The following is a 14,999-nucleotide window of genomic DNA, read 5'->3' on the forward strand; positions in this document are numbered from 1 at the left end:
GCCGGCCTGGAACTCGAAGGGGAGGGGTGCCTGGAACTCGGAGGACAGGGAGGGAGGCAGGTTGGGGGGGCATGGAACTCAGAGGGGAGGGGGCTGGAACTCGGAGGAGAGAGAGAGGGAGGTAGGGAGGGGACCCTGGAACCTTGCTAGCACCCATTTCATTTCTGTTGGAAACGGGCCTCTTTTACTAGTTTACTATATTACCATGAATCTATGGAGTGTCTTAGCTTGTCATAAAAGAAATGGAAAATAGCCATCCTCATGATTCTGGTATGGCTGTACGCTGCCATAGAGGAAATCTGGGTTCACTTCTGGCTAGCGTAAGGGGAGGAATGAACACCTAATATAATTCAACAGTAACACCTAGGGGCCCTTTCACTAAACCACATAGGCGCCTGTGCGCCAATTTGGAACTACCTCACCTCGAATATTGTGTTCAATTCTGCTCGCCGCATCTCAAAAAAGATATAGTGGAATTAGAAAAGGTGCAGAGAAGGGTGACGAAAATGATAAAGGGGATGGGACAGCTTCCCTATGAGGAAAGGCTAAAGCAGCTAGGGCTCTTCAGCTTGGAGAAAAGGCGGCTGAGGGGAGATATGATAGAGGTCTATAAAATAATGAGTGGAGTTGAACAGGCAGATGTGAAGCGTCTGTTCACGCTTTCCAAAAATACTAGGACTAGGGGGCATGCGATGAAGCTATGGAATTCGTTGCCAGAGAATGTGGTAAAGGCGGTTAGCTTAGCGGAGTTTAAAAAAGGTTTGTAGGGCTTCCTAAAGGAAAAGTCGATAGACCGTTATTAAATGGACTTGGGGAAAATCCACTATTTCTGGGATAAGCAGTATAAAATGTTTTGTACAGTTTATTTATTTATTTATTGCATTTGTACCCCACATTTTCCCACCTTTTTGCAGGCTCAATGTGGCTTACAGAGTAAGGTTATGATAAAGTCAATACATGATTTAAATACAGTTGATCATTTTTGGGATCAGTTTTGGGATCTTGCCGGGTATCTGTGACCTGGATTGGCCACTGTTGGAAACAGGATGCTGGGCTCAATGGACCTTTGGTCTTTCCCAGTATGGCAATACTTATGTACTTACCAAGCTACAGTAAAAGGTGAATTTTTATCACTCCTTGATAAATTTCCCCCTAAATATTGCTTGGGTAGAAGCTGCTAAAAAAAAGGAAAACAATTCAGTCTAATTCAGAATGGAAACACTGAGAATTGTATTAATCATTTAATTTTATATTCCTTATTGTACCACAAAACCAGTCCAGACGCTTGGGGTTTGTCACATCCTACCAGTAGTACAGACTAATGAGTTGTGATGTCATAACTTTAGAACACTGTGCAGCACCTATCCAACCAGTATTCTTAGTCACCAGCAGGTGGTAGGTCTAGCAATCCTATGCAGTTTGTAGTGGTAGGAATATTTATTGTCTTCTTTTCTTGGAAGCAAGTTTTGGTCTCTCAAGTAGTGAGTTTAAAAAAAAAAAACATGGGAACCTAAGCTAAGAGACGTTTGTTTGTTTTTTTTTAAACCTGAAATACTAAAAAAAAAAAACTCCAAACAGCCCAGAACAAGGCGGCCAGACTCATATTTGGAAAATCAAAATACAAAAGTGCAAAACCCCTATGAGAGAAGCTACACTGGCTCCCACTCAAGGAATGTATCATGTTCAAAATATGTACCCTAGTACATAAAATCATCCATGGCGATGCTCCAGCCTACATGTCAGACTTGATAGACCTACCACCCAGGAATGCTAAAAATCATCTCGCACATTCCTTAATTTTCATTTCCCTAACTGTAAAGGTCTAAAATACAAATTAATGCACGCATCAACCTTTTCCTATATGAGCACGCAATTCTGGAACGCATTGCCACGCAACCTAAAAGAGACCTATGAACTGACCAACTTCCGTAAACTACTAAAGACCCTTCTTTTCGACAAGATACAGTGGGGGAAATAAGTATTTGATCCCTTGCTGATTTTGTAAGTGTGCCCACTGACAAAGACATGAGCAGCCCATAATTGAAGGGTAGGTTATTGGTAACAGTGAGAGATAGCACATCACAAATTAAATCCGGAAAATCACATTGTGGAAAGTATATGAATTTATTTGCATTCTGCAGAGGGAAATAAGTATTTGATCCCCCACCAACCAGTAAGAGATCTGGCCCCTACAGACCAGGTAGATGCTCCAAATCAACTCGTTACCTGCATGACAGACAGCTGTCGGCAATGGTCACCTGTATGAAAGACACCTGTCCACAGACTCAGTGAATCAGTCAGACTCTAACCTCTACAAAATGGCCAAGAGCAAGGAGCTGTCTAAGGATGTCAGGGACAAGATCATACACCTGCACAAGGCTGGAATGGGCTACAAAACCATCAGTAAGACGCTGGGCGAGAAGGAGACAACTGTTGGTGCCATAGTAAGAAAATGGAAGAAGTACAAAATGACTGTCAATCGACAAAGATCTGGGGCTCCATGCAAAATCTCACCTCGTGGGGTATCCTTGATCATGAGGAAGGTTAGAAATCAGCCTACAACTACAAGGGGGGAACTTGTCAATGATCTCAAGGCAGCTGGGACCACTGTCACCACGAAAACCATTGGTAACACATTACGACATAACGGATTGCAATCCTGCAGTGCCCGCAAGGTCCCCCTGCTCCGGAAGGCACATGTGATGGCCCGTCTGAAGTTTGCCAGTGAACACCTGGATGATGCCGAGAGTGATTGGGAGAAGGTGCTGTGGTCAGATGAGACAAAAATTGAGCTCTTTGGCATGAACTCAACTCGCCGTGTTTGGAGGAAGAGAAATGCTGCCTATGACCCAAAGAACACCGTCCCCACTGTCAAGCATGGAGGTGGAAATGTTATGTTTTGGGGGTGTTTCTCTGCTAAGGGCACAGGACTACTTCACCGCATCAATGGGAGAATGGATGGGGCCATGTACCGTACAATTCTGAGTGACAACCTCCTTCCCTCCGCCAGGGCCTTAAAAATGGGTCGTGGCTGGGTCTTCCAGCATGACAATGACCCAAAACATACAGCCAAGGCAACAAAGGAGTGGCTCAGGAAGAAGCACATTAGGGTCATGGAGTGGCCTAGCCAGTCACCAGACCTTAATCCCATTGAAAACTTATGGAGGGAGCTGAAGCTGCGAGTTGCCAAGCGACAGCCCAGAACTCTTAATGATCTAGAGATGATCTGCAAAGAGGAGTGGACCAAAATTCCTCCTGACATGTGTGCAAACCTCATCATCAACTACAGAAGACGTCTGACCGCTGTGCTTGCCAACAAGGGTTTTGCCACCAAGTATTAGGTCTTGTTTGCCAGAGGGATCAAATACTTATTTCCCTCTGCAGAATGCAAATAAATTCATATACTTTCCACAATGTGATTTTCCGGATTTAATTTGTGATGTGCTATCTCTCACTGTTACCAATAACCTACCCTTCAATTATGGGCTGCTCATGTCTTTGTCAGTGGGCACACTTACAAAATCAGCAAGGGATCAAATACTTATTTCCCCCACTGTATACCACAAAGATCAAATCATGTGAAACTCTTACATATTTCCAGAAACGTTAATAATGCCTTCTATTATATTACTATCATGTATTCCATTACCATGCAATCCAACATCCTTCTGTAACACCAAATGCCTATTCTCTTTTCATTTCCATTATCCATGATGTTTTGTAAGCCACATTGCGCCTGCAAAGAGGTGGGAAAATGTGGGATACAAGTACAATAAATAATAATAATAATAAGTGTGGAGCAACCGAAGATGACACAGTTGTCTAACCCCGGTGAATTGTTAAAAACTATTCCAAACTTGGAGAGAGCCCTCTTCTTTGCTAAAAGCGCAAGGAGAATATGAAGAATATGGATGCACAGTAGGCATGTTCAATTACAATACTCCTGCTTGTGGAAGAAAGTGAGCCTCTAGAATAGTTCTCCAGATAAGAACATAAGACTAGCCAGTGGTCCATCTAGCCCACTATTTTGCTTCCAGATGTGACCAATCCAGATTACAAGTACCTGACAGAAACCCAAATAGCTGCAACATTTCATGCTACCAAACAGTGGCTTCCCCCATGTCTGTCTCAATAGCAGACTATAGACTTTTCCTCCAGGAACTTCTCCAAACCTTTCTTAAAACCCTGATACGTTAACTACCATTACCACATCCTCCGGCAGCAAATTCCAGAGCTTAACTATTCTTTGAAAAAAATATTTCCTCCTATTTGTTTTAAAAGCATTTCAGTGTAATTTCATTGAGTGTCATCTTTGTACTTTTTGAAAGATTGAAAAATCGATTCACTTTTACCTGTTCTACACCATTCGGGATTTTATAGACCTCAATCATATCCCCCTCAGCTGTCTCTTTTCCAAGCTGAAGAGCCCTAACCTCTTTAACCTTTCCTCATTGTGGGAGGAGTTCCATCCGCTTTATCATTTAGTCACTCTTCTTTGAACCTTTTCTAATTCTGCTATATCTTTTTTTGAGATACGGAGACCAGAATTGAATGCAGTACTCAAGGTGAGGTCGCACCATGGAGCGATACAGAAGCGTAATATTCTTGGTCTTATTTTGCATCCCTTTCCTAATAATTCCTACCATCCTGTTGGCTTTTTTGGCCGCCACCACACACTGGGCAAAAGATTTCAGCATATTGTGTACAATGACACCTAGATCTTTTTCTTGAGTGCTGACTCCTAAGGTTGACCCTAGTGATAATTGGACTGTAAAAAAGATTAAAAGAATCCATTTTGCTGGCAGCACTGGTTATATTAATGGAAAAATCGTTTGTTGTACAGTTAGTAGCAACTGAAGTGTTGAACTTCTGATCCACTTAGCTATAGGTGGAATATACATGGTTAAATAAAATAACTCTCAGGAATAAACTTGAGTTTGATATAACATCTTCTCTCATGTGTCTTGTCTGGAATTGTCCTGTTGATTACACTATTCCTTCTGTTTCTAAATAAAATAAATACCGATAAGACTCACTGTAGCACAAAAAGGGTGAGTGAAGCCTCTGGTCCCTTTTCTAGTGTAAGTAGGCTTCATCATTTTATTTATTTATTTATAGAACTTCTATTGATTTTATTTTCTTTCACTTTCTGCATTTTTTTCAAATCCCAAAAGATACACAGTTTGCTTTTAAATAGAATTTCTGATTTGATTTTTTGTATTTCCTTTGCTGATTATTCAGACATATCAGGTGACGTTTCAGTATAGTTTAAGCACATAGGGGGGTCTTTTAAAAAGACGTGCTAGTATTTTTAACACACATTAAAAATTCACATGCGCTAAATGCTAAGATGGCCATAGGAATATAATGGGCATCTTAACGTTTAGCGCACGCTAATTTTTAGCATGCACTAAAAACGCTAGGACGCCTTTGTAAAAGGGGTCCATAGTGATGTCATCAGCCACTATTAAAACTGCCTCTTGATTGGTCAGTGTGCTTGGAAAGAGAGTTGAGGTACAACCACATAATGTTATCTGCCAGTCTCAATACTTAATAAGAACATAAGAATAGTCATAGTGGGTCAGATCAATGGTCCATCTAACCTAGAATCATGCTTCCAGCAGTGGCCAATCCAGGTCCCAAGTACATGGCAGAAATCCAATTAGTAGCAACATTCCATACTACCAATCCCAGGGCAAGCAGTATCTTCCCCTTGTCTATCGCAATATCAGATTATGGACTTTTCCTCCAGAAACGTGTCCAAACCTTTTTTAAACCCAGATACGCTATCCGCTGTTACCACATCATTTTCCTCAAATACATTCTGCTAAAGTTTGCTGGTTTTATTACGGTGGCCCCTTTTGCTGTGAACAAAAAGGAAATCAGGTCCTTTGGGAGTGCTATGGAAGCCCCCATTTTTAAAAAGGATATTAATTTGCTGTAGTATTTTGTAATGTATATTGGTTTAAGGGTTACACTCATCCAGTACATCGTGTGCAGGCCCACTAGCAAGAGCGGAAGTAGAATAAAACATTTTTTTCCCCATAACTGGAGACCTTTTCTTTGGTAAGCAAAAAGACTTCGGTAGCTCAAGTCATGCTTTCAGATCTCTGTGCAATTCATTTCATACAAGATTAGAGATTGTTTTGCAGATGAAATGTTGAAAATGAATTAGATGTTTTCAGACTGTTCACATGCAGATCAAACCATTTGTCCTGTATATTTTGCGGGGTGCTGTCTGTCATCAGTAAGTCTTTATATAATTTTCCTCCTCATTGTTCAGCTACCTAATAATTGGCAATTTCAGAACAGCTATTCCCTGAGGCAAGGACACATCAAGGAGGTCCAAGGCAATTATCAGGTTACCGCACTGAACACAAAGCCATTGCTACTAGAAAATTAAACAAATATGTAGCAATGATAAGAGGTTTAATTAGTGGCTCTTTGAGAGCAGTTATAAACAGAGGGGGTTTTCCCACCCATCAGTTTTACTGCTCCTTTAAGGTTTCCAGCTCAGTTGAAACTAGCCTCTGTTGGCCTATAATATTGCAAACCTTTATTTGTAACTAGCCAGGGATTTTCACACACCCTTCTCTCTTTTTTTTTTTAATGTTTCATTTTCATATAGCCATTGCAGCAGAAGTCTGCCTTTTGGCAAGGGGCCACAGACCACAGCTCCCTTAGGAATTAGTACGTGTGAGTTTGATCACTAGGTGTCATGTACAGGTAGAGACATCCCCTCACCCCTTCCCCTTGAAGTGTGCTGGGGAGGTGGGAGAGGTAGCTGTGAGCTGATTTTTAAAAGAGAATTAATATCTACATGTACATAGTACTTCTTTAAAGTGGCGTTTCAGTGTGGGTAACCAAAGAGAGGGAGGGTGAGTCACTTATAGCACATGCAAATATTAACACACATTATTGCTGCAACTGTAGGCCCATTGCATAAAAACTTAGGGGTTCTTTTACTAAGGCACGTAAGCATCTACGCACACCCAAAGCGTGCCAAAATGGAGTTACCGCCCAACTACCGCGTGGCTCTTGCAGTAATTTCATTTTTGGCGCGCGTCCGCAAAATATTTTTTTTTTTGACAGGCGTAGGTCATTACTGCCCAAATTCTTTACCATTAGGTCTATGGCTGGCGGAAAGGTCTCAGACCCAAAATGGACGCACGACAATTTTGATTTTGCCGCACGTCCATTTTCAGCAAAAAAAAGGCCTTTTTTTACAGGTGCGCTGAAAAATGATTCTGCGCGCGCCCAAAACCTGCGCCTACACTACCACATGCCATTTTTCAGCGTGCCTTTGTAAAAGGACCCCTTAATTCCATTATGTCCCAAGGATCAATCCAGACAAATGGGTTGTAACCATCCACCAGCAGGTGGAGATAGAGAACTCTAATGAGTTGTGCCTCATAATTTCCTGCTCTTAGCAACCAAGCCAGTATTCTCTTTTTGTAGCAGGCTGGAGATGTCAGTGTGGGAGGTGTACAAAACCTCTTGTTTGCCTTTAATGTGGGTGATGATATGTGTAGTCTTTCCTGACCCCAAAGAACACTCACATTCTTCCCCTTTCACAGTCATTCTTTCCCATTCCCCCCCCCCCCCCCCCCCCCACCACCACCACCATTTAGTCTACCCATATTTCTGTAGAGCCAGCTCTGGGTCTCTTATACCATAAAAGTCAGTCATTTAGATATTTAACCAAAACATATCCATAGTATTCAAAGGATTCATCATAGCAACAACCAAACTAGACTAGTTTCTATGTGGTCCAGTCCTGCTATAGGTTATAGTTTAGACTTGGAGAGCTACTGGGCAAAGGCCGTGTAAAGTTAGGTTTGCAGTTCAAGTCCCTCACTTATTATCTGCAAAAATTGCAATACACCCAGATGAACATCTCAGTGGTGAATCCATCCAACTAAAAGCACAATGAAAGAATCCGGTAGCTGATGTGGAAGAGAAATCAATGTAATAAGAACTGTGTTGATCTCTTCATGATATAAGCTTAGCAATAAGCATCTCAACACAGATGGCAGAATGCACTTTTCTCCTCTATTTGCATTGTATCACAGAAAGGCAAAAAGGTCTGCAAAAAGACAGTTCACCTTTTTAATTCCTCATGTTTTCAGGGGGTGGAGGCAGGCTGTGCAGGAATAGTTCCTTTAACAGAGTCTATATACAAGACCTTATTCGTATGCTGGATCTGCTCTCAGGCCGGGTATAATAAAGAGAATTTTATTTTCCAGTTAAAAATCTTGTTACGTAGAGGAGCCGTGACCCAGCACTTTTCTGTAACTTGTGCTGAGAAATCTTGAAAAAGCAGAATATTATGTTCTCCATACTTCAGCTCACATTAGGTGTGGTATTTAGCTATGATCAACTCCTTATCAGTGTAGCTGAGGAATCTGGGGGTGATTGGTCTAGGTTTGTGATATCCCTCTTTCCGTTTCCCCAACCAGTGTACTTGTTCAATAGTGAGAGACACATGCATGGTCACTAGGCTCAAGGCCTCCAGAAGCTATTTGCAAGTGTATTGTGGAGGTCAGATTCCTTAATAATGTCAGGAAGGCCAATTTTCCTGGTCCACTCTGCGTTCCATCATGCTTTTGTTGACTGTCTCTAAGGTTCCTCAAAATTATCTGCTCTGTCCTCCTGCTGCACTATCCTATCCTCATTACAATGTATATGGTTGGCTTGGAGTTCAAACCCCTCTTATTTCTTCGATGGCAGTATGTATTTTAGCCAGCTTATCCTCTGTAACAGCTGTTAAGTGTTTTGCTTGTTTTTGGGCCATCGGCCTCAACAATCAGCACCAAAATTCGAAGGAGTATAGTGGAATCTCTTCCCTTCCTTCCAGTGCATTGCAAGCAGGGATCAGATTGGATGGAGATCATATATTTTTGGTAAAAGTTGAAGTGCCCCAGAGCTGGTAAGCGAGGTGTCCATTCAGCCAGGCAGCATCACGTGACCGCCCCCCCCCCCCCCCCCCAAATCCATGTGTTTCTTACAGATATATTGCCTTGTTGTTTTCTTACACTAACATCGAGGAGTGTCCATTTCCTGATCTGAAGCTAATTCAGGTTTCTTTTTCAGACGCGGTCCTTAAGGAAAGTCTGCCTGTTGGGTCACTGTTTCTTCCCTCTGGTCGTTACCTTTTTACTATTGTGATTAGATACATATGAATGACAAAATTTACTTTCAAGTGTATCAAAGTGTGTGTGTGTCTGCATAGGTGTAAACATATGTAGTAGACTTGCACTATCAGTGTGTTTAACATGCTTTCACAAACATCTGTGTACAAATTATGTAAAATAATGAGCCGCAAAATTAAGCGAATCATCCCATTAGCCGTAAACACATGTTGAAATGTGCTAACATTAAGGCAGACCCATTGATGCAAGAAACTAAGATGTATAGTTGATTTTTTTATGTTAATATGTTAACTTTAGTATAAGAAAAGTAGCTGCAATGTGATAACATGTCCTAACAGTCCATATTAGCTACTTTAATACATCATCGAATTCCTGATGGTCAAAGGTTTAAAACATAAAACTGCTAAATTATGGTAGCTGCCATGTGTTTAATAAAAAGACAAACGTCCAAATAACATTTATTTCATGCAAGATCATAACTGTTTAAAAAGTGCTGCGACTTTGAATTAGGAAAAGCAAACAGTGGATCCAAAAAAGTCCTCTCACAATGAGTGTCTTCCTGAACAAGGTCTTTATTCAAATCTACATGATTGACCCGACACGTGACGTGTTTTGGCCGTAAAGGCCTGCATCAGGGGTCTATAGGATATGCAAATATTTTGTACTATTGATGGTGAGTAACTGATGTGTTACATTATTATGTGCATTTGATTTTCATTATCTCTATGTAAATTATTTTATTTCTCATTGTTTTATATATTATGTTCTTATATATTATTATTTTTTATCCAGCTTATAATGGTTTTAACATGTATTCTCAATTTTAATATTGATGTGTATTACATGCTCATGTATATATTTATTATTTTTTTATCCTATAGACCCCTGACGCAGACCTTTACGGCTGAAACACGTCACGTGTCGGGTCAATCGTGTAGATTTGAATAAAGACCTTGTTCAGGAAGACACTTATTGTGAGAGGACTTTTTTGGATCCACTGTTTGTTTTTCCTGTCTTCGGTTCTCCTGTGGAGAGATCACCTTCTGTTTGTGTTTGCGACTTTGAATTAACCATCTTCTTATGCTGCTACGTTTTAAGTTTCATAATAAGCAACGCTTGCTATTGGATATAAAGTAATATACTGATATAGTGATGTCCAAAGATTATTACACTTTTTTTCTGTCTTGCAGGTCTGCTTCAGGATTTAGAGCATCCTTACAGCAAGTTTGAAAATGATTAAAAATCTGAAAATTATCTTGGGCAAAATGTCGTGGACAAAGTGGCCATTTTGCCCCATGCTTTGCTAATGGATGAACTTTGCTAAACTAATGTGTGCACCTCACCTATCACCTGCTGTGTTCATAATGCCATATTCCACAAGTATTTTCCAACCAGAAAACTAAACAGAACAGTTCTGAGTGGGAAATAGCTGTGCATTTTTCTGACATTTCTTTTAAGAGGTGTTAGGGGTTTTTTTTTTCTTTACACAGTTTATATTTATAAAATCACAGCATTCTTAAACCTGGTACATTTTCTGCAATTCAGATATAATGAGGTGTGAAATATATTTTGTTCTGTTCTCATGTTTGCCATCGTTTTAAAGCACTATAAGGCCAGCACTTGACTTAGTTAATAATTGCATCTTTATTGTCATAAACTCTATACACTTTGGTATTCTGATTTGCAGTTATGTTGCATAATGCACTTTTGAAAAAGAAAAAAAAAGTTAAGTTCATTTCTGTAGCCTTTTTGTCTTTGTTAATGTTGGAAAAATAATACAAGGTTCCTAAAAATTTTCAAGATTAAAGTGTAACTGAAAATACATTGAATTCTAGTACAGAATACTAAGCTTAATATTCAGATACTGTTTTCTTCTCAACAAACCATTATAGAAGAGTTTTTACTTGACTTAATAAAAAGACAAAATGTTAACGGATGCATTGGCTTTAGCAAAAGCTGGGAAAATGGCTGTTGATTCCAATCACCTTAAGTCTTGCTTTCTGTAGAATTTAAAACATGTTAAAATTTGAGAACGAAGCATGGCAGTTCTTCACAAAAGTCTAATTTGGACTACTTATCCTAACTGTAAAATTCTGTTTTTGAAATTAACTCTTACTCTTGCTTAAAGTGTAACAGTCTGATGCCATCCTTGTTGGAATGCATAAAAACAAACTGTGAGGTCACCATTAACTGACAGAATTGTTCTGTTTTGACACTCCTTGCTTTTTTTTTTTTAATCTGAGCCTTATTGGTCCGTATAATTACATGCTTCCTCTTGTTACTTCAGACGGTTGCCAGTTGATTATTTAAATGTAAGTCCTTTTATTGTAACTTACTTTGCACTTATTGATGAAACGTGGGCTCAAGTGTAAATAAATGTTCTCTCTCTCTGTCTCTCTTGGCAGAAAGTGGGGAAATGGCCCTGAAAGGGTTACTGCAGGGAATTTAGCAATGGAGCAAGGATCAGTCACCCCCTTACCATTTGTGGCCTGATTTAGTGCAGGAACCTTGTGGGGAAAATTTCTATTGAGCACTGGCATAGCCAGACAGCTGATTTTGGGTGGGCCTGAGCCCAAAGTGGATGGGCACCAAATTTTCTCTCTGCCCTCCCCCTAGTTACCCACACCCTCACTTGAGTACAAAATATAAATACCTGAGCTGGTGGGGAAACCCAAGCCCCAGCAGCCCCAGTAAGGAAGATGGCTAATTTTTGGGAGGCAGAGGAGCCTGTCTTTGCTAATCCACCAGGCTTGCCCTGCCCTCAGGACCAGTGCTAGACAGGATGGGGCCCAGGGCAGACACCAGGGAGGGAGCCCCAAAGCTTACTTGTAGGCAGTCCCTCTTTCAACTTCAGGTAGGTTTGGGGCCCCCTTAACATGGGGGCCCAGGGCAATTGCCCTGTTTGCCCATACCTAAATCAGTCCTGTCTGCCATGACCCTAAAACAATTCAAGACCAGCTAGTGTGAGGCCTTGAACAAATGTGTGCACTCAAGCCAGTCACACCCTGCCTTGTCTACCTCCTCTAAACAGGAAGTTCAGAGAAGGCAGACTGTAACAGACCTTGAGCATGCATCTACTCAAGGCCCCACCCCAGCTGATTTTGCTTTGGTTTTTGGGGGGGCTGCCCTGGTGGGGTAGGGCACTAGCAACGGCACCCTCTTCAATTTTCTACAGGTGGAGAAATGCTACATACTGAGAGAGTGGATAGGAAAGGGAAGAGAGGGGATGCTGGACATTTGGGAAAGGTAGGAAAGGGTAGATGCTGGACTGCAAAGGGATAGAACCCTGAGCCGCCACTGAGAGGGGAGGGTGTACATGGCTTGAAGGTTTGCTTTGGGTGTTGGATATTGGACTGACCCTTTATCACAGAGTTTGAAGGGTCAATGTGCATTTCTGCGTTCTGGCTCCATCCTGGAAGCCCTACTGCAGGAATACAGGCCCAGACTACAGGTGCAGCAAGCAGGAGGGCGTGAAACAGCGAGAGCTTTCGAGGTTCTCCATATTTTGGGAAAAAAAAAACCCCTCCTGCTACAAAGTCTTTACCTCCGCCCTTCAATGCTGTAACTTTTCCAGACCTGATGTGGGATGCTGCTACCTTTTCCCTTACATGATGAAAGAGTCTACGCCATCTGTGAATGGGAATGAGTCAACATTTTCGACTAGTGGTTTGTTTTATGATAAATCTTAGACTTTTTACGAAGGGGTTTTAATTCTAAATTTGAAATTCTACTTCAAGGGATGTATGCAACTTACTTTTTTGTTGGTTTAATCCTGAAATCCAGTGACTTAAAATGATATTGCCGAAAATGCTACTTTACATTTGATTTTGGTTAGATTTATTGACTTAATATACCGCTTAGCACAATAGTATTAAAGCGGTTTCTTCTGAAATCCTTGGTGTTAGGTGAATTCTGGAGAAATGATAGCAGTAAGCCGTTGCCCTCATTAATGGGGAAATGCTATGTTTTTGACTATGGAAAAGAATAGCTCATCTGCTTTACACTCCATAAGTTTTCACACAAGGGTTATGGTAGTAAAATGTTTCCAAAATGAGTTAACTCCACCTAATCACAGAATTAGCACTGCACATGCCTTTCATAGTGAACAATAGTACGATGACACTGGTGGCAAAAGATTTGAAGCAGTGGAGCAGCAGTCACTGCTGTGGAACACAGGGGACCAGCAACTGGGACAAAGAAGGGGACAGGCAGTGACTGTCTAGGGGAAAGTGGGGGGGAAGGAAGGAAGAAGAAGATGGTTGGCTGAGGCGGAACAGCAGAGGAGCAGGGAGAATAGGATGTCAGAGGCTATGCAGAGGGACAGGAGAACGCTTTGGTCTGATTGGTAGGGAGAGAGGGAGGAGACTGATGTTTGGGTTGGAAAGGGAGAGAGAGGAGGAGTCTTTTGCCTGAACAGGGGGTGAGAGGAATAGAGGAAAGGCTGCTGCAGCAGATTGTTAGCATAAGAATCAATTGTAATGGGAGAGAGATGCAGCCAGGCAGGCAAGTCAGTGAAAGGAATAAATGGAGAGAAAGCTGAAGCAAGAAAAAAAAAAAGTAATACAAACATACTGCAAAGGTTAGAAAACTATTTTATTTACTGAATTATTTGAAACTAGAATTGCCAATACATTCATTTTTTTTTTTGTGCACATGTGAGCAATTTGCAAATAGCTGCATGGTTGCAAAGTATATGGATACTTTAATCACATCCAGCTTTGTTGCAGATTTTAAAAGAGAAATAACCCAGACATAAAAAACTTTTGCAGTAAAACCCCTACAGACTTTGGACCTGCTATTTGTGCAAACAGAGGAGAGGGGCAATATAAAACACCCATTGACCGTCCTACGTGTGCATATGTTCTGTTTCCCTTTGTCCTCAGCTCAAATCAAAGATTGCCTTGTTTCATTTGGCTAAAAGTAATTGTGCTATGGCAAAGGAGGATAGTTTCAGACCCGCCAACCTACCTGGGTAAATCACTTTGAAAATTACCTTGTACCACTGTATAATTAAATGTGTGCAAATGTGCCACAAGAGTTTTCTGACCTTTGTGGAATCTGCCTCCAATTTGCTGCAGTAATACAAAGTCTTGACCGGTGAATGATTACAGCTTTTACAGCCCTAGAACTTTCGGTGCCTCACCACAATAGACCTCTGGTTCCCACCGCCCCATTCAACCCACATCTGTGATACTTTGCCTTTATCCCTTGAAGTCTTCAGAGCTCCCAGCTCTCTTGTCATCAGAAAACAATGAATGTGGGCACCAAGTCAGCCCATGGCCCCAGCTCACATGCATTGTAGTATCACTGCCTCCTCAAGGCTTCAACACAGAGGTGAGGCCTGTAACTGCAGGTCCACAAGTTGACTTGGTCATCACACTCGCTTCTTTCTGATGTCATACCCTCAGAACAGGCATGCAGGCTGCATTGGGTGGAGAATAGAAGGAATCCATTAACTTGGAAGATAGAATTAGAGGTATGGCGTGGAATTGGAAGTTAGAGAGGGCAGCCAGTACTTTTTTCTGAGAAGGCTTATGCATAAACCCAGGCTTGTGTTTGACTAAAACAACAAAATGACTGATAGCTGGTCTCCGATGTCCTCTGAAGAAAGAATTTTATCTTGAAAAATAGCACTTCAGGTGTTTTAAATGTTAGACCAAGGCAGTTCAGGCATTTTAAATGTTAAACCCAGGTGTTTTAAATGTTAGACCCAGGCAATATAGCTGACTAGAGCAGTGCCATTTGTCAATTAATAGAAGATGCAATTAAAAATGTAATTGATTGTACATACTGTATGTAATTAAGTTGCATTCTGAATGTAACATTAAAGTTCTTTTTTTTTAATTT

At 41.1% G+C, this 14,999-nt stretch overlaps 1 long non-coding RNA gene across 1 annotated transcript in view; it reads left to right on the top strand.

Annotated features, from left to right (window-relative positions):
• Positions 1-13,709, top strand: part of LOC115468402 — a 100,267-nt gene extending 86,558 nt beyond the window's left edge. The window contains exon 4 of the long non-coding RNA XR_003941860.1: positions 10,343-13,709. This is a non-coding gene — a long non-coding RNA (uncharacterized LOC115468402). The remainder of the gene's footprint in view (positions 1-10,342) is intronic.
• The last annotated feature ends 1,290 nt before the right edge of the window (positions 13,710-14,999 follow it).

Source organism: Microcaecilia unicolor, chromosome 1, assembly GCF_901765095.1.
Source record: "Microcaecilia unicolor chromosome 1, aMicUni1.1, whole genome shotgun sequence".
Classification (NCBI taxonomy): Eukaryota; Metazoa; Chordata; class Amphibia; order Gymnophiona; family Siphonopidae; genus Microcaecilia; species Microcaecilia unicolor.